The sequence below is a fragment of the Haematobia irritans genome, chromosome 3 (assembly GCF_050003625.1).
Source record: "Haematobia irritans isolate KBUSLIRL chromosome 3, ASM5000362v1, whole genome shotgun sequence".
Lineage (NCBI taxonomy): Eukaryota > Metazoa > Arthropoda > Insecta > Diptera > Muscidae > Haematobia > Haematobia irritans.
The window spans coordinates 124,280,987-124,299,843 of NC_134399.1; the positions used below are offsets into that span (position 1 = coordinate 124,280,987).

General features: G+C 28.6%; 1 protein-coding gene across 4 annotated transcripts in view; it reads right to left on the reverse strand.

The window, feature by feature from the left end:
- Positions 1-17,334, reverse strand: part of LOC142228862 (uncharacterized) — a 409,539-nt gene extending 392,205 nt beyond the window's left edge. For all 4 annotated transcript variants that reach the window (XM_075299394.1, XM_075299396.1, XM_075299392.1 and 1 more), the window contains exon 1: positions 15,320-17,334. The gene's annotated coding sequence lies outside the window, so the exon portion shown is untranslated. The remainder of the gene's footprint in view (positions 1-15,319) is intronic.
- Positions 17,335-18,857: the final 1,523 nt, after the last annotated feature.

Below are 18,857 nucleotides of genomic sequence, written 5' to 3' on the forward strand. Positions count from 1 at the left end.
GGAATATTGACAGAAGATGGGTTCAAAGTTGTTTTTTATAGAAAATTTTGTCAAAATGTTATCTCTATCAAAAATTTTGTCAAAATTTTATTTCTATTGCAAATTTTGTCAAAATTTTATTTCTATAAAACATTTATTCTAAATTTTTTTACTATAGAAATATTTTTTTTTAATTTCTATAGAAAATTGAATCAAAATTTTGTTTCTAGTATATTTTGCAAAATTTTGTTTGTTACACAAAACATTTTTCAAAATTTTATTTCTATTCATAATTTTATTTTTATTTAAGTCAAAATTTTATTTCCATAGAAAATTTGGCCAAAATTTTATTTCTATAGAAAATTTTGCCAAAATTTTATAGTAATAGATTTTTTATTAGAAAATTTGGTCAAAATTTTATTTCTATAGAAAATGTTATCAAAATTTTATTTCTATAGAAAATTTAGTCAAAATTTTGTTTCTGTAAAATATTTTACAGAATTTTATTTACTACACAAAAAATTTTTTAAAATTGTATTTTTATTGATATTTTTTTCCATTTTTTTTCTATAAGAAAAAATTGTCAAATTTTATTTCTATAGCAAATTTTCTCAATTTTTTTTTCTTACTGATGCTCACTGATACTCACTGCTATAAAAAATGTATTCAAAATTTTGTTACTATAGAAATATTTTTTTCTCAAAATTTTATTTCTATAGAAAATATAGTCAAAATTTTGTTTCTTTAGAATATTTTGCAAAATTTTATTTCTATAGAAAATTTTGCAAAATTTTGTTTGCTACACAATTTTTTTTTAATTCTATTTCTATTGATAATTTTTTCAAACTTTTATTTCTATAAAAATTTTATTCAAAATTTTATTTCCATATATTTGGTCAAAATTTTATTTCTATAGAAAATTTAGTCAAAATTTTGTTTCTGTAAAAAAATTTGGCAAAATTTTATTTCTATATAAAATTCTGCAAAATTTTATTTACTAGACACACATTTTTCCAAAATTGTATGCTCACTGATACTAACTGCTAAGTCGAAAACTTGTAGAAATGACTCAAATTTTCAAATTTTTCAATGAATGAATCATAAATGCATTTTTGCGAAATTGTCTAAACAATTATAAATATTTCCCAAATATTGCCCGAGATTTTGTAGAAGTCTGATTTGAGATTTTATCAAAATATAGATCTAAATACAAAGTTGTGCAGAGTATATTATAATCGGCCCGCCCAACTTTAGACTTTCCTTGCATTTTTATTTTTTGTTAAAATTGTGTTACGTCCCATAACGTTAGATTTAAATTTTAAGTACATAGATTTTGTAGAAGTATATACAATTTTGTCTAAATCGATTCAGATTCAAATTCATGCATATGGGAATATAAACCTTTATATAGCTCGCAACAAATTTAAAGGATTTGAGATAGTATCAATAATTTTGGTCCACAAATATATATACTGTTGGTATCTTCTCATATTATGATGGGTATTTATATCATTATTTTATTTATTAAACATTGCCCTAAATTTGAAATATAGAGTTCAATTGGCATCTAATGTGCAATTAAGACCTTTTTTTGCACACATAAATAAATACGAGCGATCCACTTACGGTACCCCCACAATAGAACTACAAATTAGTGGTATTAAAATTAGATTTAGTCGAGCTGATGAAAAATGCTGGAGTCGGAGCAAAATTGGCTCGACTCCACAGCCCTGGTGGTGACTATTTAAGATTCGCCCCTGCCGAACTTACTGCTGTATATATTTGTTTAGGGATCTAATTGGATGCTTTTACTATGACCTAAACTTAGTGAATAACAAATAAATGAACAAACATTTGAAAACATCGAAGATATATTCTATTCCTTTTTATTGTTTACCAAAAAGAAATAAGTTTCTAGTTCTTATGCAATTTTCTTTTCTACATTATATCACTCCTTCGAATGTAGAGTGGATATTGTATAAGCTTCAGCCCGATCGAATACGGGGTTTTGCTTATGCATTCTAATTCCTAACTTCTAGAATTTACAATTTATTTCAATTTTGCTTAACCGTTATGTAACCACAATTATATTTAATTGCTGACTAAATGTAATGGCAAATAAACTGGAAAAGATATAAAAATAAAATACTGATCTATTTATTATGCACTGTTTTACTCTCGAAGAGATTTTGCAATGTTTTGTTGTCTACCCAGCAAAAACTAGGTAACCACATCTCATTACAATTGGCATTACCAGGAGTAAAGCTGTCATTACACGTTGCATTACATTGCGGTGTGTTATAATGACTTACTTGTAATGACAAAAATAAATATAATGCCTAATAATTTTCGAATTGTTATTCTCAAATTTTTAGGCAGTTGGCTTAATAAAATAGAATTGAAAGGATTGAATACTTCTTAGTACGAATGAACTGAAATATTTTCCTATGCTAAGTGTTATTCGCATGTATGATAAGCTTTCTATAATAAAGGAAGTCAGAGTTATCATTTTATATGAAATTTTACTAAATTTGGTTTTAGTTTTAGTTCGGTTTTTGTTCATTTTTACGAATGCTTTGTTATCAGTGAATAAAATTTTCTTGTTCAGTAGTAAATTCGTATACCCCGCGAAGAAAACAGTATTAGTAAAATGCCATGCCTTATTCTAGCTAATGAACTATTCCTAACTGCTTTCAGTTTAGGATTTTTTTACTGAAGCAAGTAAATTTTATTATTTCACACAATAACACTAGTTTACAAAAAATAAAAAAATCATATACACTTAATGAAAGGCAACTTTTCTTATGTATTTTGATCTGCTGTATTCGAAAAAAATTAATTTTTTTTTAATGGAACGACATTTTTCGGTCGTTTTTCTTCTAATTGATCTTATTACTTACTTTAGAGTATCATCTATACGATCATGAACTTCTCTTCCAGACGTTTTTTCAATGGTTTATACTTTTCTGGCGGAAAAGGTCCTTTGTAAATTTTTTGAAAATTTGGCTTTTCGCATCGAAAATTTTGAACCACTTAACTTATCACAGATCCAATTATACACGATTATTCGTTTTTAATTAATAGCTTTCATTTAAGTACCAACGACGATATAATCGGACATTTTCAACTCGAAATATAATTTGTTTAGAGAGAAAAGAGCGAAAAATAAAAATAACAGGATATCTCAAAAACTGTTCCATAAAAAAATTTTTAAACATTTTTTTTTCGAATTCAGCAGATCAAAATACATAAGAATAGTCGACTCTCATCAAGTGTACATTTTCAGTGTAAACTAGTGTAATTTAACTTAATGCAAATAAAATGGCTAATCTAAATTGATGAATATTTTTTCCTTTAGTTTCGAAGGCACTTTTTTCTGGGTGTAGTGCTCCTATTACAGCATTACTCGCCATATTTTGATCCATTGTAATCGGTGATAGAAATCAATATTTTCGAGATTTGGTTGCCTGAGACAATAAGTGGCTATTTTCCAAGCTTTGGTGTATCTACGAATAAGTGATTACATATTAGGTTATTATATGCTTTAAAAGCACTACTTATTTCATGGCCGAAAGTATGCCTGGGGAGAAGTACTTTCCTCCTAGGACATGCGTATGTAAATGTAATCCGGAGCGATGCCAATTAATAAGTGGTTATTATTTTTTAAAACGGCTTACCTACAAGATTACCGGGTAATGAGAGTTTTTGCTGGGTAAGTCTTTTGTTTGGTCATTGCTGTCTTACGGTGACGAAGACTACGGCATGCTGACACTCTGAGGCTGTGGCAATAGCTTCACAGCATTATTTGTCCAAGAGATTTGAAACGCTTATAGCACAACTTTTTTATTTTATTTTAATTTTTTTTTTTGCATTAAATAATAAAGTAATTATTATCTTAACCAATAGCCAAGATATTTTTTGTTTGTTTGTAACCTTGTTATGCCGCAAGCAATTTATCCTAATAACTAAATTCGAAGAAGAAAAAATGAGAAACTACAAATAAAACAAAAGCGCGTATCTATCTACTTTGAATTAAATTTAGTTTTATAATTTTTAAGGCATTTAATTAAGAATTCCAACCACCTGCCTTGGTATAACTAAGTTTTTTTTTTTATTTTCTTTATTGTGATTTTTTGTGGAGGTCTTTTGAAAGGGGAGGCCCAATTTTGCAGATTAAACAATGTACACTATATTTTCGCCACATTGTCCAGCGCCCATTTGTAGGTGTCTTTTAATCTGATGATTATTACGTCTCTTGGGTGGAAATACAAGTGCTCCAAATTCATGCTTTGCCATCAATCAAATAAGACACAGTTTTATTTTGTCCGCTTCGTCCAGACCAGACCAGATCAGGTCAGGCAACCAGCAACAGCAGCGGCACCGTGCAAATGCCCATTGCCTATGGTTTTATTATCAATATCAACACCAGCACCAGCAGTAACACCACCACCACCATTGCCGCTATCCCCAGTGTATTATGGTCATAATTTATTGAATGGAAACAATCAAAAGTGAAACTTGGATTTATATAAGATCCAGTTATAAGCTTTGTTCTATATGACTTCCACCACGAGCTGTTGTGTATTTGCCCCTAGTGTGATGGAATAACAGATAGGCAGACAGACAGACGGACAGACAAATGGTATTTTATTACTGAAAAATTCTTGTTAGTCGCTTGTAGCGGTTTCGTTGCGGTTTAATTTAGTTTTTGTGCTTTTTTGTCCAATTTTTTTTTTTTTGATTTTTGCGTATTCATGAAACGTGAGAATTAGTTTTTACAGCTTTCTGTTACAGCCCCATTTCAACGGCAGTGCCTAAACAAAAATGTGGGTGTGTTGGCCACCAGACCCATGGTAGGAACCTTTGAACGTGTTCAATATGGGGTTTCTTAGGGTTGCATATGATTTATCTGTGTTGGGCATTTTTTTTTCTCTCGTTCCTTTATTTTTTGAATCAGCAATATTTAATCAAGTTCAAAAAGCTATTATGTAATGGTTTCTTAGATTTCTTGACTCTTGTTTATAGGACAACGACAACAAGGAAACCAGTAATCTGGAGCTAAACAGACTTATACATATAGAGAAAAATATTTGTCGATATTATTATAGCAACTTGTTTAGAAAATTTATTTTGTTGCTTGAGGAAAATTATATTTATCCACGAATGGGCGCAATAAAAATATAAATGGTTTTTAAAAATTGTGTTATTATTCAGATGAATAGGCATGAGACATTACATTGTATTAAGGACAAATCAGGATTTGGTCCACAGTGTGACATAGACTTTGAATTTCTGGAATTTCCCTTTCTGTTTGGTTAACTTGTATTTTTAAAGCTTAGCCCTATTAATTAGATATTAAATTTTAGAATACTTTAAATATTTGTGTCTCTAAACTACCAATTAGATACCAACTTTACCCATATCTACTAGACATATGGGTATCACTAAATACACTGCACACAAAATTTACTTGATTCCGAGCCAAAGATACGGAAATATCTAGCATTTAATAAACACTCAAAAAAAGTAAATCTTATGTGCCCTCCACCATGGATTGCATAGAAACTTGTACTAAAGGCTGTCATCCACAATCGAATTACTTGGGTTGCGGTAACACTTGCCGATGAAAAGGTATCTTGAAACTTCTTAACACGGTCTTCTCAATTGTAAGTTAGTCCATACGGGGTATATATTAAACAACAAAAAGGCCGATTAAATACGTATATAATTCAGTTTGACAAAATTTTCTATAGAAATAAAATTTTGACAAAATTTTCTATAAAGGGTGATACGGTCAAAATTTGGTCAAGGGAAAACGCGTGTAAATCGGTGAAATCGTTTATTTAAAAAATCAAATTAAATTTCTTTTTCAAGTTCAATTAGTATAAAATTCAGGAAAAATATTCAGTTTGGCTTTCGCTTTTCCAAATCCGAATTGCCGGGCCTCACGCTTGACACCTGCCATCAGATTTTGTACAGCCACCTTGTCCACCTTCTTCGCCGCAGAAAGCCAGTTTGCCTTGAACTGCTGCTCGTCCTTAGCAGTTTTTTTTTTTTTTTGGTCTTCTTTAGGTTCCGCTTGACAATAGCCCAGTATTTCACCACCTGCACGTTGTTGGCGGCGTACCACTCCATGGCCTTTTTACCGTAATGGCAAGATGCCAAATCCGGCCAAAACAGTACGGAACAACCGTGTTTCTTCAGGAAAGGCAGCAGACGTTTATTCAAACATTCTTTCACGTAAATTTCTTGGTTGACAGTCCCGGAAGCTATGAAAATGCTTCTTTTCAAGCCACAGGTACAGATGGCTTGCCAAACCAGATATTTTTTGCGAACTTTGACAGTTTTATGTGCTTGCAAATATCTGCTACCTTTCCCCTTCCTTTTGCCGTATAAACCTCCTATCCCGGAAGCTGCTTGTAGTAGGCTTTGACGTAGCTTTCATCGTCCATTACCACACAGTAAAACTTCGTCAGCATCGTCGTGTACAGCCTCCGGGATCGCGCTTTGGCCGTCGTATTTTGTTTATCATCGCGATTTGGAGTCACTACCTTCTTGTAAGTCGATAGTCCGGCTCGTTTTTTGGCTCGATGCACGGTTGTAGACGATACACCCAGCTTATTTGCGGCATCTCGGAGAGAGAGGTTAGGGTTTCGCTTGAAACTACCAGCAACTCTCTTTGTCGTCTCAGCGGCTTCCGATTTTCGATTTCTCCCCGATCCAGACTTCCTGGCTGTCGACAAACGTTCCCCAAACACTTTAATTACATTTGTAACGGTTGATTTGGCAACTTTTAGCGATTTTGCCAGCTTTGCGTGCGAGTAGCTCGGATTTTCGCGATGCGCGAGCAAAATTTTGATACGCTGCTCTTCTTGCTTGGACGGCATTTTGACAACTGAAGAATGAATTCCAAACTCAAAATAGGAGCCACATTCTACACACAAACACCTTCAAAATGAGGGGTGTTCAGGTTTTTTAAATGCAAAATTGAAAGAAATACGTCAAGTTTATATTGACCAAATTTTGACCGTATCACCCTTTAGATATAAAATTTTGACAAAATTTTGTATAGTAATAAAATTTTGACAAACTTTTCTATAGAAATAAAATCTTTAGAAAATTTTGTATAGTAATAAAATTTTGACAAAATTTTCTATAGTAATAAAATTTTAACAAAATTTTCTATGGTAATAAATTTTTGACAAAATTTTATATGGAAATAAAATCTTGACAAATTGTTGAGTTTTAATAAAATTTTGACAAAATTTTCTATAGTAATAACATTTTAACAAAATTTTCTATGGTAATAAAATTTTGACAACATTTTATATGGAAATAGTAATAAAATTTCTATAGTAATAAAATTTTGACAAAATTTTCTATAGTAATAAAATTTTGACAAAATTTTCTATAGAAATAAAATTTTGGTAGATTATTTTTGGGGATCCGTTATATATAACTATAGACCGATATGGATCAATTTTTGCATGGGTGGTTGAGGCCATATATTAACATCACGTACCAAATTTCACCTGCATCAGATGAATTTTGGTCTTCCAAGAGGCTCCGGAGGTCAAATCTGGTGATCGGTTTATATGGGGGCTATATATAATTATGAACCGATATGGACCAATTTTTGCATGGTTGTTAGATACCATATACTAACACCATGTACCAAATTTCAGCCGGATCGGATGAAATTTGCTTCTCTTAGAGCCTCCGAAAGCCAAATCGGGGGATCGGTTTATATGGGGGCTATATATAATTATGGGCCGATGTGGACTAATTTTTGGATAGTTGTTAGAGACCATATACATATACCATATACCGGAGGTCAAATCTGGTGATCGGTTTATATGGGGGCTATATATAATTATGGACCGATATGGACCAATTTTTGCATGGTCCTTAGAGACCACATACTAACACCATGTACCAAATTTCAGCCGGATCGGATGAAATTTGCTTCTCTTAGAGCCTCCGAAAGCCAAATCGGGGGATCGGTTTATATGGGGGCTATATATAATTATGGGCCGATGTGGACTAATTTTTGGATAGTTGTTAGAGACCATATACATACACCATATACAAAATTTCAGCCGGATCGGATGAAATTTGCTTCTCTTAGAGGCTCCGCAAGCCAAATCTGGGTTATCGGTTTATATAGGGGCTATATATAATTATGGACCGATGTGGACCAATTTTGGCTCCGAAAGCCAAATCGGGGGGATATATGGGGGCTATATATAATTATTGACCGATGTGGGCCAATTTTTGCACAGTTGTTAGAGATTATATACCAACACCTTGTACCAAATTTCAGTCGGATCGGATAAATTGCTTCTCTTAGAGGCTCCGCAAGCCAAATCTGGGTTATCGGTTTATATGGGGACTATATATAATTATTAACCTATGTGAACCAATTTTTGCATGGTTGATAGAGATCATATGCCGACACCATGTACCAAATTTCAACCGGATTGGATGAAATTTGCTTCTCTTAGAGCCTCCGAAAGCCAAATCGGGGGATAGGTTTATATGGGGGCTATATATAATTATGGGCCGATGTGGACTAATTTTTGGATAGTTGTTAGAGACCATATACTAACACCATGTACCAAATTTCAGCCGGATCGGATGAAATTTGCTTCTCTTAGAGCCTCCGAAAACCAAACCGTGGAATCGGTTTATATGGGGGCTATATAAAATTATGGACCGATGTGGACCAATTTTTGCATGGTTATGAGAGACCATATACTAACACCATGTACAAAATTTCAACCCGATCGGATGAATTTTGCTCTTTCAAGAGGCTCCGCAAGCCAAATCTGAGCGTCGGTTTATATGGGGCTATACGTAATATTTTGTCCGATATGGCCCATTTGCAATACCATCCGACCTACGTCAATAACAACTACTTGTGCCAAGTTTCAAGTCGATAGCTTGTTTCATTCGGAAGTTAGCGTGATTTCAACAGACGGATCGACTCAGAATTTCACCACGACCCAGAATGTATATTTTATGGGGTGTTTGAGCAATATTTCGATGTGTTACAAACGGAATGACAAAGTTAATATACCCCCCATCCTATGGTGAAGGGTATAAAAAGAATTTCATGCAAATGATTATTGTAAACCTGATTTAATATACTGAACCGATTTCAACAAAAAAATCGCTCCAAAAAATAGATTTATGGATGTCCACACCGAATCCCCAACTCAAAAATTTCGTCCCCATCCATGAAAAAATATTTCCAATTCGTGGAAAAAATTCTCTATTAGTACAACACTGGTTGACGTTTAACTTCTTCTTTATCAACGGGTGCTAACTATTTTTATGTTTATCTCAGATTACAATTTTGTTTAATTTTTAATTAACTTAATTTTACCATAATTAATTAAATATGAATATCATTGAAAATTATATTATAAAGGCTCTTACACTAAAAGACTGCTGTATAGCTCAAGCGTTATATAAAGCTAATTATGCTATGTAGATTTCTTTTTTTTCTCAATATTTATATGAAATTTTGTGCAAGGTAGCAATCGTTCTTGCTTGTATGGCGATTTCTAATTGGCAAATTCCCATTTTCATTTATATAACCCCCAAGCCCGTATCATAATATTGCCTATTATTATTACCTTGAGATTAATTATATTTTAAATGAATTAATGCGTGTTTATATCCAAAATAAATTTTGTGATTTCCGTTAGAGCCATAGAAAATCTATAATAGCCCATTATAAACATATGTGGAGCTGCAGAGACAATACCAGCCACAACCTTATAACCCATATAAAATTAAGAAAAGAATGATAAATCCATATTCTTTGCTGTTGCTATTGTTGTCGTTTAAATCATTCTTGGCATTAATGAATAATTCAACAGTTTCCTGAATGATATATGAGACCATTGATTGCATTTTGTTAGCGAAAATGTTTTATTGCTATTTGTGCGTTGCTGAAATCGTATCTGTTAATTTGTACTGTTGCAAAATATGGAATAAGATAAATCTTCCAAAGTTTCTATTGAAACATTTCGCAGGAAATCCGCTTTTATTTTTATTTCATTTAATCGTGTGGAATTATGAGGTTATTGCTACTAGAAAGTTATTAGTAATATTCTTTAGATGTAACGATTATTCTAGAATGTGGTGATTGACCTTTACAATGCTCAAATAAATTAGTTATGGTTAACTGCATTTGACATATTTCTGAAATGCCAAGGCGATCAAAGACAAGGTAATAGCAATTCCCAAGTTTTCATTAATGACAAATAGCCTGTCTTCATTTCTATTTGAAACAATAAAATTTTAAATTTCCCATTAAAAATATGAAAAAAGTGTATTATTAAAAAATTGAAGGATTTTTTTGGAAGTGCTTAAAGTTGTGACTTCCAAATTTTTTGCTGGGGAGTTTAAATTGGAAAAATATATTTCTACAAAAATATTAAAAACAATTTTTTGAAAAACAAAAAATACCGCTGGTGAGATTTGAACCTTTGTTATTTATTTTTTCATTCATACTTATAAAAAACATCTGGAGAAATAGTTAGAATGTTATGCCTATGCGTTGGTGACTGAGTTTGTAAAAGCGTTCTGTTATGGTGCCAACAAACCCAGGTTCAACCCCCGGTTGGAGCGAAAAAATTTTGCAAAAATTAGATAATTGAGAATATAAAGGTATAACAAAAAATATTGATAAAATTGAAAAATGAAATTGGCAAAAAAAAATATTTTTTCCATAGAAATAAGACTTTAACAAAATTTTCTGTAGAAATTAAATTTTGACAAAATTTTCTATAGAAATTAAATTTTGACGAAATTTTCCATAGAAATGAAATTTTACACAATTTTTTAAAGAAATAAAATTTTGACGAAATTTTCCATAGAAATAAAATTTTGGCAAAATTTTCTACATAAATAGAATTTTGACAAAATTTTCTATAGAAATAAAATTTTGAGAACAGTTTCTATAGAAATAAAATGTTGACAAAATTTTCACAGAAATAAAATGTTTACGAAATTTTCTATAGAAATAAAATTTTGACACAATTTTCTATAGAAATAAGATTTTAACAACATATTATGTAGAAACAAAAAGGTTGACAAATTTTTCTATAGAAATAAAATTTTAACGAAATTTTCAATAAAGCTAAGATTTTAACTAAATTTTCTGTAGAAATAAAATTTTGACAAAATATTTTATAGAAATACAATTTTAACAAAATTTTCCATAGAAATAAAATTTTGAGAAAAGTTTCTATAGAAATGTTGACAAAATTTTCTCAGAAATAAAATGCTGACAAAATTTTCTATTTTTTCTATAAATAAAATGTTGACAAAATTTTTTATAGAAATAAAATTTTAATGAAGTTTTCAATTGAAATACGATTTTAACTAAATTTTCTGTAGAAATAAAATTTTGACAAAACTTTCCATAGAAATAAAATGTTGACGAAATTTTCCATAGAAATAAATTTCTAACAAAATTTTCTGTAGAAATTAAATTTTGACAAAATTTTCTATAGAAATTAAATTTTGACGAAATTTTCCATAGAAATAAAATTTTGAGAAAAGTTTCTATAGAAATGTTGACAAAATTTTCACAAAAATAAAATGCTGACAAAATTTTCTATATTTTTTATAAATAAAATGTTGACAAAATTTTCTATAGAAATAAAATTTTAATGAAGTTTTCAATTGAAATAAGATTTTAGCTAAATTTTCTGTAGAAATAAAATTTTGACAAAATTTTCCATAGAAATAAAATTTTGACGAAATTTTCCATAGAAATAAAATTTTTACAAAATTTTCTATAGAAATAAAATTTTGACAATATTTTCCATAGAAATAAAATTTTAACAAAATCTTCCATAGAAATAAAATTTTGACTAAAATTTTCTATAAAAAACAAATTTTGACAAAATTTTCTATAGAAATAAAATCTTGGCAAAATTTTCTATGGAACTAAAATGTTGGCAAAATTTTCTATAGAACTAAATGTTGGCAACATTTTCTATAGAAATAAAATTTTGACAAAATTTTGTCAAAATTTTAGAAATTAAATTGTTACAAAATTTTCTATAGTAATAAAATTTTGACAAAATTTTCTATAGAAATAAAATTTTGACAAAATTTTCTATAGAAATAAAATTTTGACAAAATTTTCTATAGAAATAAAATTTTGACAAAATTTTCTAGAGAAATAAAATTTTAACGAAATTTTCAATAGAAATAAAATTTTGACAAAATTTTCCATCAAAATAAAATTTTGACAAAATTTTCTACATATGTAAAATTTTGGCAAAATTTTCTATAGAAATAAAATTTTGACAAAATTTTCTATAGAAATAAAATTTTGACAACATATTTTAATAGAAATAAAATTTTGACAAAATTTCTATAGAAATAAAATTTTCAATAGAAATAAAATTTTGACAAAATTTTCTATAGAAAATCGCCTTTTCCATAAAAATTAGATTTTAACAAAATTTTCTGTAAACAAAAAATGTTGACAAAATTTTCTAGAGAAATAAAATTTTAATGAAATTTTTAATTGAAATAAGATTTTAACTAAATTTTCTGTAGAAATAAACAAAATTTGACAAAATTTACCATAGAAATAAAATTTTGATGAAATTTTCTATAGAAATAAAATTTTATACAAAATTTTCTACAGAAATAAAATTTTGACGAAATTTTCCATAGAAATAAAATTTTAACAAAATTTTCTTCTCCCATATAAATAAAATTTCCATAGAAATAAAATTTTGACAAAATTTTCCATAGAAATAAAATTTTGACTAAAATTTTCTATAAAAAACAAATTTTGACAAAATTTTTATAGAAATAAAATTTTGGCAAAATTTTCTATAGAACTAATATGTTTTTTCTATAGAACTAAAATTTGGACAAAATTTGCTATAGAAATAAAATTTTGACAAAATTTTCAATAGAAATAAAATTTTAACGAAATTTTTTATAGAAATAAAATTTTGACAAAATTTTCCATAGAAATAAAATTTTGGCAAAATTTTCTATAGAAATAAAATTTTGACAAAATTTTCTATAGAAATAAAATTTTGACAAAATTGTCTATAGTAATAAAATTTTGACAAGATTTTCTATAGAAATAAAATTTTGACAACATTTTCTATAGAAATAAAGTGTTGACGAAATTTTCCATAGAAATAAAATTTTTACAAAATTTTCTATAGCAATAAAATTTTTACAAAATTTTCCATAGAAATAACATTTTAAAAAAATTTTCCATAGAAATAAAATTTTGACACAATTTTCATAGAAATAAAATGTTGACAAAATTTTCTATAGAAATAAAACTTTAACGAAATTTTCAATAGAAATAAAGGAAATAAAAGGAAATAAAATTTTGAGAAAATTTTCTATAGAAAAAATGTTGACAAAATTTTCTATAGAAAATCGCTTTTTCCATAGAAATAAGATTTTAACAAAATTTTCTGTAGACAAAAAAATGACAAAATTTTCTTTAGACAAAAAAAAAATGACGAAATTTTCTATAGAAATAAAATTTTGACAAAATTTTCATAGAAATAAAATGTTGACAAAATTTTCTATAGAAAATCGCTTTTTCCATAGAAATAAGATTTTAGCAAAATTTTCTGTACACAAAAAATATTGACAAAATTTTCCATAAAAATAAAATTTTGACAAAATTTGCTATAGAAATAAAGTGTTGACAAAACTTTCCATAAAAATAAAATTTTGAAAAAATTTTCTATAGAAATAAGATTTTGACAACCTTTTTCTATAGAAATAAAGTTTTGACAAAATTTTCTATAGAAATAAAATTTTGACAAAATTTTCTATAGAAATAAAGTTTTGACAAAATTTTCGATAGAGATAAAATTTTGACAAAATTTTCCATAAAAATAATATTTTGACAAAATTTTCTACAGAAGTAAAATTTTGGCAAAATTTTCTATAGAACTAAAATTTTGGCAAGATTTTCTATAGAAATAAAATTTTGACAAAATTTTCTATAGAAATAAAATTTTGACACAATTTTCATAGAAATAAAATGTTGACAAAATTTTCTATAGAAATAAAACTTTAACGAAATTTTCAATAGAAATAAAGGAAATAAAAGGAAATAAAATTTTGAGAAAATTTTCTATAGAAAAAATGTTGACAAAATTTTCTATAGAAAATCGCTTTTTCCATAGAAATAAGATTTTAACAAAATTTTCTGTAGACAAAAAAATGACAAAATTTTCTTTAGACAAAAAAAAATGACGAAATTTTCTATAGAAATAAAATTTTGACAAAATTTTCATAGAAATAAAATGTTGACAAAATTTTCTATAGAAAATCGCTTTTTCCATAGAAATAAGATTTTAGCAAAATTTTCTGTACACAAAAAATATTGACAAAATTTTCCATAAAAATAAAATTTTGACAAAATTTGCTATAGAAATAAAGTGTTGACAAAATTTTCCATAAAAATAAAATTTTGAAAAAATTTTCTATAGAAATAAGATTTTGACAACCTTTTTCTATAGGAATAAAGTTTTGACAAAATTTTCTATAGAAATAAAATTTTGACAAAATTTTCTATAGAAATAAAGTTTTGACAAAATTTTCGATAGAGATAAAATTTTGACAAAATTTTCTATAGAGATAAAATGTTGAAAAAATTTTCTAAAGGAAATCGTTTTTTTTTTTACTTTATGCTATGTGCCCCGCAAAAATGCTTTAAAATAAAGTATAAAGTTAAAATAAAGTAGTCAAAACAGAAAAAGCCAATTAATTTAAAGACAATTTCAGCAATTTTAAAGAATTTTTCTGAACTATTGAAATTGACCTCAGACAATCAAAATTTTCTTTCATGTAAAGATACCCATTTTTATGTCGAATCACAAGGACAAAAGTTTTATATCAAAGAAATACGTCCTCTATGCTAAGCAAAATTTGTATTTTCAGAATAGGAATATTTTTTCAGTGTGGGCCTCCACAGTCGATTTGACTGAGAAAAACCGATCTTAGCACACAGAAAAAATGCCCACCACTAAATTGATGCTAAATTTATCTTATTTTACTTAAAAAAATTTATTTGGTTTGATTAAATTTTGTTTCAAAAATTTTCACAGCCCAATGTACGGTTCTTATATCCCAAGTATGTTTAACATAACCTCCGAAATCCTTTTCCATTTTTCTAAAATTTCGTTCCGGAGGAAAGTATTTTTTATGTATATATAACATCTATTTAAATCTTTTATTTATAAATTATTTCCAATCTCATATAAATCTGCTCCAGATAAGAAATCCTAACGTATTTAAATTATTTTTTTCCAAGACTCACCTTATTTTTTATATCCTCAATCCTTTGATCAGACGTAGACAAATAGACGTGTAGGAGAAATTAATACCATTTAAAAAGATTCTTTATTGTTACCATTAATCATTACCAAGAAACGCCAGCCAGCAGTTTATCACTATCAAATATTTGTTCACTTTTTTGTTATTGTGTGGTATATTTCGTTGTTATTATGTATTTATTTTTTGTTTAAGTATTTTAAGCAAAATTTTTAATTTTGTTTGGATTTTTTTTCTTCTGGTTTAGCAAAAACAAATCACAGCACCATACACAAATATTGTTGTTGTTATTATTGCAGAATTTCGATTTCATACACTGATGAATAGCACTAGGCATGGATATGTAAACAAAAACAACAACAGCCACAGCAATTCACTCTCAATATAATAAGAAACCATATGGATTAATGTTATGTTGTTGTTTTGCAATTGATATGGTATACACCACAATAATACTCTGAGAGGGGGAGGGATGAATGGCTTATATTAAGCTCCACCAAAAGAGTATAAAACAAACACACACACTCACGCACACAATATCACTGATACACCACGGAGAGTTTATATTTTGTGTGGGGCTGAAAATAATGAAATTAAAATTAACTGCATTAAGAAATAAACAAAAAAAAATAGAAGACTATATTTTTTTGTTATTGGTATGTAGTGCTAACAGTGTTACAGATTTCAACAATGAAACTATTTTTGTAGGAACGCGCAATCCGAAAACCTACTATGTATGTATGTACTCTAATAAAATATTTCCAAACGATGGCATATAAAACACGCGACACGACACGATGGATTGATGTTTAATACTACACAACACCGAACTAAGTCTTTTGGAGTTTAATGCAATGTTTTCGAGACGATGGTAAATTCTGCGCCGGCTGTTTATATCTAGGGTGGGAGGGTGGTGGTTTGTTGTTGCAAATACACCTTTGATTTGTGTGTATGCATGAGGAGAATATAAGCGCCAATATCTTTGTTGTTTTTGGTTATATGAACAGGGATTACTATGTTAAAGGCTTTTTCTTCTTCTTCCCAAGGCTCCTCTAGTGGGGGCGGAGGTGAAGTTTTTTTTCATTTGTATATTCAATAACGGTTCAATACAGCGAGAAGCCACAGGCTGTAGTTTTTGTTTTGTATTGCAGTTGAGTTTAGTTACTTGATAGTTTTATGTTGTTGTTGCCATTATTTGATTGTACAAAATTGTTTACCCTACAAATTCAGTGAATTTTATAGAAACGGGAAAACCACTTTTTGTTATTGGTTATTATTTTGTTTTTATAGAGGGATTAACCAAGTCTAGAGGTACTGAATCAATTCTTCTGTTTATTCATAGCATGGTCGTCGGCTTAAGTTGTGTGTGTGTGTGTGTGTTTTTTTTCTAACTTTTAATAGGTGATAAAGATGATGACAACGATTATTAGACAAGCCACGCGCGCTTCACGACTATGTCAACAATATCATTGCACTTAGAGACACCACTACCACTTTAAGAAATCCCGCAAATATAAGTTATTACGTAGTAGTCACAAACAATTTAAATGTTAAATCCATCTGTTTTGTATGTAGCAATGTTTAATTCAACACTTTCAATTGGTAGAAAATCTAATAACAAATGTGGTTTTTTATTTCTTTTACTTTTTAATTTGTAAAATTTTCTCACACGAACAACTAACTATCTTGGTTATTCAACATACCGGTATTTCAAAATAAGTAATTGTAAAAAACAATTTTTGCATTGTAATTATAAAATTCTTTTGATTTAATTTTTTTTCTGTTTAATCAAAGGTATTATGTACCCTGTTGTAAGAATAGCAAAAACACACGGTCGCACGATCTATAGCGTCTTAGGCTCACATACACAAACACTAGTCTGCAATTTAGACAGACTGGGTTGTTTGGTCGACTTCAATGAATTCATTCACACTTCATAAATTTTCCCCCGTTTTGTTTTCTACGTTCTATTTGTTCTCCGTTAAACACGTTGTTGATCGATCGTCGTTTCTAAACAGACTGATTGATAATTGTTTGTTTGGTGCACCTTCAAGCAAGGCATTATACTACCACCACACAACAAGTGCTCCCCACAGAAAAAGAAAAACAAACCGCACACTCAGTCAAGACAACAACAACAAACACATTGAAGCCTTCATTACAAGCCATGCATTTACTCACTAGAAGAAAGAAAAACACCAAACACACACAAATTTGCACATACTCCACAAGGCAAGAAAAATAACAACAACAATATTCAAATTCCCCAAAAGAAGCCCTCTTGCTCTCTCAGCAAAATCTAAGTCATATGCTTGTTGTTATATTTACTTAAATATGTAGCTTTTGTCACCCACAAAACTAGAGTCTATCTCCAATAAATCTCTCCTATTACTCTTTGCTCCCTTTTGGCTGGAGCTCTCTGGTTTAGTGTATGTTAGAATAATAGGTTTACACTGTAAACCTGTTATTTACTTCTTGTGACAAATCACATTGGGGGGAATTTGCTGAAATGAATTGAAACAAGAAGAGTGTACTCTATTTAATTATAGATTCATTTTGAGTATACTTAAATAGAATCCCGCTCTAGTAGTGGATACTTTTAACCAACTGGAAGCTCAGAAAACACTTCAACATATAACATAATTAATATAACATTATAAAAATATATAGCTTGACTAAGGGATATTAAATATAATATGGATGTAATTAAATTTCAGACAATTGCATTTTTTATTTGATTTTATTTATTTTGTACTAATATACATATGCATACATATTAATTTCACTTCAAATGAAATATTTTCCAAATCAAATGAATCCATTTTCAAATCAAATGAAGCCTTTTTCAAATTAATTGAAGCCTTTTTTATTTCAAATCAAATGAATTCTTTCTAATGAATAAGTTTATATATAGCCCTCAAAATTATTATCAAAAAAATACATATATAGCAATATAGGAAGCAAACTTTTTGTTTAAAATTTCGTTGAAGAATTGTCTAATATCAGACATTTATGTTCAGATTGTGATAAAACTCCCATGTACCCCTTAATGTTCTTAAATATGGAAATGCGGTTTTCCCCAAACCTATACCATTGATACGCCACAAACAATGTTTACTAATTCAGTAGGGATGGTTTAGGGTATGATATAGTCGGCCCCGCCCGACCTTTCTACTTTACTCACTTGTTTTTTATTTAATATAAATATTAAAAAAAAAAAACAAATCCAAAGTTTTATAAAATATATTCATATAAGAAAGAATTTTCTTATATCTATATGTTTACTTAAAAAACTTTTTCTTATAAACAATAATTCCCTATAAGAAAAAAGGGATATAAGGATTTTTTGGACTGACTTTCTTATATCAGTTATGTACTGAACTTAAATTAAATGTACTGAAATTAAAAATCACTAAAATCAATTTATAAGAATAAAATAAAATATTGTAATATTAGAAAACATTGGGATAATTTATAGTATGACCCATAAGTAATTCAGTGCAAGGGACTTGCGGCTTGTGAAA